This window comes from Zingiber officinale, chromosome 8B (genome assembly GCF_018446385.1).
Source record: "Zingiber officinale cultivar Zhangliang chromosome 8B, Zo_v1.1, whole genome shotgun sequence".
In the NCBI taxonomy this organism is placed as follows: Eukaryota; Viridiplantae; Streptophyta; class Magnoliopsida; order Zingiberales; family Zingiberaceae; genus Zingiber; species Zingiber officinale.
The window spans coordinates 92716387-92723640 of record NC_056001.1 but is presented as its reverse complement, the minus strand read 5'-3'; positions in this window follow the sequence as shown (position 1 = coordinate 92723640).

Sequence of the window (7254 nt, the reverse complement as noted above, 5' to 3'; positions counted from 1 at the left end):
TTGGAGAAAGTTGGTGAAGATCCATGAAGACCCTTCTACTACACCGAGTCAAGAAAAATCCAAAGAGGGCATCTCATTGGATCAACAAGAAGAGGACTCCGAGGTTAAGAGGTGCTCAACATCGGAAGGTTTCTTCACCTCTGGAAGGTTTCCGAGGAGGATTTTCTTAGTGGAAGTTATAGTGAGGAGTGAACCCTTGGATTAGTCATCTCAATGAGGTGAATATCAAGTAAAATAAAGGTGTAGTATATATGGAGTCGAGTTTGAATCAAAGTTTCCATTGCACATTCAAATGGCGATAACAACAAGATTGAGAGAAGTGATTGAAAGCTATTCACCCCCCCCCCCCCTTTTCTAGCTTATACGATTCTTAATAATATACTCTTCAACCTGGTGTTTGGTCCTTCTAATCCACCTATTCTACTTGTCTAATGTTTAATCCTTCTGACCCACTAGCTGTTTTCGATGCCAAATGTCTTCCTGACCTATTAGGACTTTCCATGTCAATCGACCTACACACTTAACTAGAATATCAAATACATAATGTCTAACTTTAAACCCTTTTCCAGATATCAAAAATACAAGTTCGATCATTGGCGCTAACTGCACCAACATTAAATACTTCTCCCTAAAGTAACTCTAGTAAAGTAGAATGATAAATCATACTCCTTACTATGCTTTGAGAAATTCTATTTCATCTTTCAGCAACACCATCCATAGTATACGAACATGACATAGTGTATTGTAGGATGATACCACTTTGCTCTAGTATTAAGTATGTTTGGTAGAGACTATATTCATATTGGTATAGTCATAGTTAAATTGTAAAGCAAATTTTGTTAATCTATTTTGTTATAATTTTATTTAAAAAAATATTGATATTATGATATTTCTGTTGGACAATCTGTTGCCGGAGATATTGGGAAATTAGCTAAATTTAAATACACCAAATTAAATTAAATTTATCTATCAAGATGACCTGAGCAGATAATCTCAGGCTGCCAGCGAGACTGGTTCTATCTAGCTTCCAATGGTCTAAATCGCGGAGTTGATATGGTTCATAGCAGAATCAAAAAAGGAATTCATCGAGGAAGATGTCGAGGCCTGCGCTCAACACAGTTTCCTTGAAACAGATTTGCCCCACCTCCAACTATGCTTCGAGGTTCTCTTGAGTTATTTGTTTCCCATGATACAACGGAAGAACCACGCACACAACCAAGCACTGGTTGTATATGGTGAACTGAGAATGTACCTAAGTACTATCACAAGTAGTTCAGCAGAGCAGATGCATGATCGAGATAAAAGAATCAAGGAACGAAGATGGAGGAATTCTTTTGTTTTCACTTCTATTACGCTTCTCCCTTTGCTCAAGATTCAACCTCCTTATATAGGAGATCTCACCTTACCTATAATAAATGACAAAATTATGGTCATTTAATGTTGAATTTAATGTCATCATTAATGGGTTTAATATCTTCATTAATGTTGAGACTGTTGGTGCGGGAAGCATCCGACGATCGAACCTAAGTTTTGATTATGGCAAAGGATTCAAAGTTAAGGTGCTTTGTTATCTGACAGCTTTTGCTGAGTGTTTCAGGAAAGTCCTAACTGCGGTTAGGCAAGGTAAAACCCTAGGGGGTGGTAACCCTAGGTCATAGGGGGTGGTAACCCTATGCGGAAAGTCTTGGCAGGTCGATGGCTTCAGGCAAAAGTCCTAGGGGGTGGTAACCCTAGGTGGAAAGTCCTGGTGTCGCGAACCAGGTGAAAGTCTGAACTGGCCGGTGAAGCGGATGTTCAGCAGAAAGTCCGGGAGCATCGAGTGCTGAGCAAAAGTCCAGTTGATCTGGAGGATCATACTGGCAACAGGTAAAATCTCCTGAGAGGAGTAGGTGAGGACGCGTTCCCCGTAGAGTCGGGTCGACCTAGGGTTTCCGGTTGGAAACCCGAAGTCAGACCCGGACAGTCCGGAGACTGTCATAATTTCATATTCATACTATTATGTTGTGTTAACTTTGTGTTGCAGGTATCTTTGGATTAACATACTTGCAGGTACCAAAAACACAAAGAAGGACTCGGATGAACAGTGTCCGAGGCGCCTCCATGGAGCTTGGAGGCGCCTCGGGTGCGAGCCAGGAAAAGGCCAGCGCAGCAGACTGGAGGCGCCTTGAATGGAGATCAAGGCGCCTTGAACCGGAGGTTGAAGGCGCCTTGGATAGGCTGAAGGCGCCTTAAACCAGATAGAGTTCGACCAGGTCCGTGCTGATCCACGCGGGTGACTCGGCTCGTTCAAGGCGCCTTGGTGAACAGTGTAAGGCGCCTTGAACCCCCTTTATAAGGGGTCTCGACCAGCAGCTTCATATACAACTTCCAAGCAATCCTTGTGCTGCGTGCTGCTCATTCAACGACCCAAAAGTGCTGTTACAAGTCCACGACGACCAGGAGCTTCGAGATTACGATTCTGTCGTCGGTATACTTGTTTTTAATTACTGTACTAATTGTAAATCTTGTACTCCTTTTTCGTACTTATAAGTGTTGCCCACCGAAAGCGATCAAGGATCGCGGGCCTTCGAGTAGGAGTCGACCTAGGCTCCGAACGAAGTAAAACTACTTGTGTTCTTCTGTGATTGCGTTCGTTACTTCCGCTGCGTAAATTTACTTTGATAGTTTTACGATTCCGATAATCGAACGAATAGCCGCGAGCGCTATTCACCCCCCTCTAGCGCGTCTCGATCCAACAATTGGTATCAGAGCGGGGTCGTTTTGAATTGGTGCAACCACCTTTCAAAACAAATTTTTCGCAGTTTTTTTCGTTTTCGGAGTCGAATTAGAATTTAGCCTTATAGCTATATTCTAATTTTTGTTTCCCTCGAATCGACTTTTGCTCGAAGTAGGTGCAACACCACTCGAGTTCGTTTTTATTATCCTTTACTCTCGCACTACTAATCCAAGACTCAGTCTTGGAATAGATTTTGTTGTTTTTGTTCTTTTAGATCTAAAATGGCCCAACATGAAGGATATAGCACCGTTCGTCCCCCACTATTTTCCGGAGAAGACTTGGGTATGAAGAGGCGAATGGAGATATATCTGAAGATCGATTCGATACGGATAATCATCAAACAGAGAATGGGCCGCACCGACGGTAAGCCTACACCACGTGAAAATTGGGAGCCGGGATTTATCAAAAGGTGGAAGCCAAAAGCCACCGCACCATTCAATGTGGTCTTACCAAAGAAGAGCTCAACAGTGTCGGTCCATTCTCCAAAAGAACTCGGGAAAAGCTCATCGAACTCCACGAAGGCACCGACACCAAGGTAAGTAAAGAGATCTTTTACTTAATAAATTATATAATCTAAAAATGCAGGAAGGCGAAAGAGTTCTCTTCACACGAGAATACAAGACATCCTTAACTCTCTTCACGAATTGGCGGAAGATAGAAAATCGGGACGTAATAAGGTATGCCTAAACTCGTTTCCAAGGAATACATTGTGGGCATCAATGGTAGATGCCTACAAAGTTTCCAAGGATTTATCTTCTTTAAAACTAGATGAACTTTTTAGTGAATTTGAACTTCATGAGCAGACTAATGCACAGCCTACCGAGAAAGGTATTGCGTTGGTTGCAGGTACAAGCCGAACCCGGGAACCGAGACCTCGACGGAGAACCGAACCAGCATCGGAAGCTGAACCAGACTCTGATGATGAAGAAGGTGACATTACAACCGAGCTGGTAAATCTCGTGAAGAAGCTCTACAAGACGAAAGGATTCGACAAAAGAGATCTAAAGAAGGCAGTGAAATCAAAGGAAGGCCCACAAAATACAAAGATGAAGTTTGAAGTTACATGCTACGGGTGTAACCAAAAAGGGCACATCAAAACCAACTGCCCTAACCTGAAGGAGATCAAAAAGCAAAGAAGGAAAAAGGTCCTTAAGGCAACATGGGACGAGTCTTCATCAGAGGACGACGACGACGAGCTCGAACAAACGAGTCTACTCGCATTAATGGCCCGGGACCAAGTCGTCGAATCCGGATGCGAGAGCGAGTCTGAGGCAGAGTCCGAGCAAAGCCACGGATCCGTATCCGTTTCCGAAGGACCAGACCCCGCTGTAAGTATCTCCCGGTTGAACATTTTAGTTAGCTATTTATTGCGCAAATTAGCTAAGTCAAACCTGAAAGTTAAGTCACTTCTAAAGGAAGTAAGTGTCCTTAAAGAAGTGGCTGACACCAAACCCTTACCTGACCAGAGTCAGACTGAATTTCCAACTCAAGTTCAAAAACTTGAGGAAGAAAATTCAAGTTTAACAAATAAGGTTAAAGATTTAGAAAATACCTTAGAACGGTTTACTTTGGGCTCCAAGAATTTGGACTTGATTCTAGGGACACAAAGAGCCGTCTACAACAGAACTGGGTTGAGATACAAAAGTAAATATAGATCTTATTTATCACTAATAAACAAACAAAGTATTAAATCAGTCCAAGCATGGGTCTCCAAGTCTAACTTGGTCAATCAAGTTGGACTTGGCCAATACTGGGTTCCGAAGGATCAAATATACTACCTCGATAGACCATATCGAGGCCATGATCCAGGGGGAGCAAAAAGAAAGACAATCCTAAAAATTTTAAATTCTAAAATCTAAATTGAAATTAAAGTTAAATTCAAAATTCGAAATTAAAATTAAAAAATTAAATTCAAAATTCGAAATTAAAATTAAAAATTAAATTCAAAATTCGAAATTGAAATTAAAAATTAAATTCAAAATTCAAAATTCGAAATTGAAATTAAAAATTAAATTCAAAATTCAAAATTAAAATTAAAAAATTAAATTCAAAATTCGAAATTAAAATTAAAAATTAAATTCAAAATTCGAAATTGAAATTAAAAATTAAATTCAAAATTCAAAATTCGAAATTGAAATTAAAAATTAAATTCAAAATTCAAAATTCAAAATTAAAATTAAAAATTAAAAATTAAATTCGAAATTGAAATTAAAAATTAAATTCAAGATTCGAAATTGAAATTCAAAATTAAATTATAAATTCAAAACTCAAAATTAAAATCAACTTCAAAATTAAGTTAAAAAATTCAAGATTTGAAATTAAAATAAAGATGGAGGATCCAGACTCGCTGGCACCCCCAACTAAACTACCCGGCAGGGTAACTGAACCTAATCTACCCGAAATGGGTAAAACAAGAGTAGATTACCCGGCAGGGTAATTAAGGTTAGATTAAAACGGACTAAGGTTAACTTGAACCACAGTACTGGTGAAGTTTTTGGATGATAGTACGTTAGGAAAACTTGGGCATCGCATGTCTAGGAAGATATGACTTCGACCTGGTGCATTTGGCCAAGTGGAACTAACCGAAGCTACCCTTAAATGAATCCTGACTAGTTAGACCAAGGATTGGTATTAAGTTCAATGGGTAGGACTATTTGGAAAACCTCGAAAGCATGGTTACTTTAATGAGCTCCTTGTGGCTCACCATAGCCCAGAAGTTTATCCAAAGAATGCTTACTTGTTGAACCCAAAGCTAAATCTGAATCTAACACAAAGTTAAACCAAACTCCTGAATTCAACAATAAATCATCTCACATCAATCATAGGATTCCCTGATTGAAAATTTAGATCGGGTGAGATGACTAAGTAATAAAATTCATTTGAAAATTATTTAAAAAAAAAAATCCTTTTAAAACTCAACTTCAAAATTATTTTAAAACTTAAATTTCAAAATAATTTTAAAAATTCAATTTCAAAACTCCTTCAAAATTTATCTCTAACAAGTTTACTTCAATTTAACTATCGTGAAATCCATTAAAACAATTCAACCACTTCCTATGTAGGAATTGGATCAATGGATGTTGGATAGTGGCTGCTCCAGACACATGACAGGAGATAAATTGAAGTTTACTAAACTCACATACAAAAACTTAGGATCAGTTGCATTCGGTAACGAAGGTCAACTTAAGGTAATCGGAAGAGGTAATATCGAACTCAACTCCGATTTTATTATTCGAAAAGTCCTTTTAGTTGAAAATTTCAAGTTTAATTTACTAAGTATAAGTCAATTGTGTGATAGCGGATACTTAGTAACTTTTTACAAAACCAGGTGTTTAGTTAAAAACATTGAAAATCCTGAAATCTTACTTAAGGGACTTAGGATAAATAATATGTATTCAATTAATCTACCGACATCCTCAACAAAGTGTTTTCTAACACAAGAAGAGGAAACTACTTTGTGGCATAGAAGATTGTGTCACACTCACACTAGACTCATTTCAAAAATGAGTCATAATGGTCTAGTTAAAGGTTTACCAAACCTAAAATTCATTGAAAATTCTATCTGTAATGCTTGTCAACAAGGAAAACAAACTAAGTCAACACACAAATCAACAAATCTTGAAAGAACCAGCTCCTTACTTGAGCTCCTTCACCTTGACTTATTTGATTCACATGGAGCTAAGTCACTAAGCAAGAACCAGTATTGCTTAGTAATAATTGATGACTACTCTAGATTTTCATGGGTAAAATTCCTAAAAACTAAAGATGAAACCTATGAAATATTTAGTAACTTTTGTAAATTAATAGAAAATGAAAAAGATACTAAAATTAAAAGAATAAGAAGTGATCACGGAGGGGAATTTGAAAATCATAAACTTACCCAATTTTGTAAAATAAATGGATATCAACATGAATTTTCATGTCCTAGAACCCCCCAACAAAATGGTCTGGTGGAACGTAAAAATAGAACTCTACAAGAAGCCGCTAGAACCATGTTAAATGAATATAATTTAAATCACCAATTTTGGGCAGAAGCAATAAATACTGCAAATCATATTCAAAATCGAATCTTGATCAACAAATTTCACAAGAAAACCCCTTATGAACTATATTATCATAAAATTCCTAACTTAAATTATTTAAAAGTATTTGGATGTAAAGTTCACATTTTAAACACTAAAGATTATTTAAGAAAATTCACACCCAAATCTAACAAAGGAATATTTTTAGGATACTCCTCAAACAGTCGAGCCTATAGAGTCTACAATCAAAACACCCTAAAAGTTGAAGAAACAACTAATATAATATTTGATGAAGAAAATAATCTACCAAATATAAATGAGAATGTTGATATTGATCCAAGAAATATAGAAGATGATGAAATTCAACCAAATCTTAATAAACCAGAGGAACCAGCCCCTGACCCACTTATCAGACCAACTAGGGTCAGTACCTCTCACCCATCTGATCAAATTTTG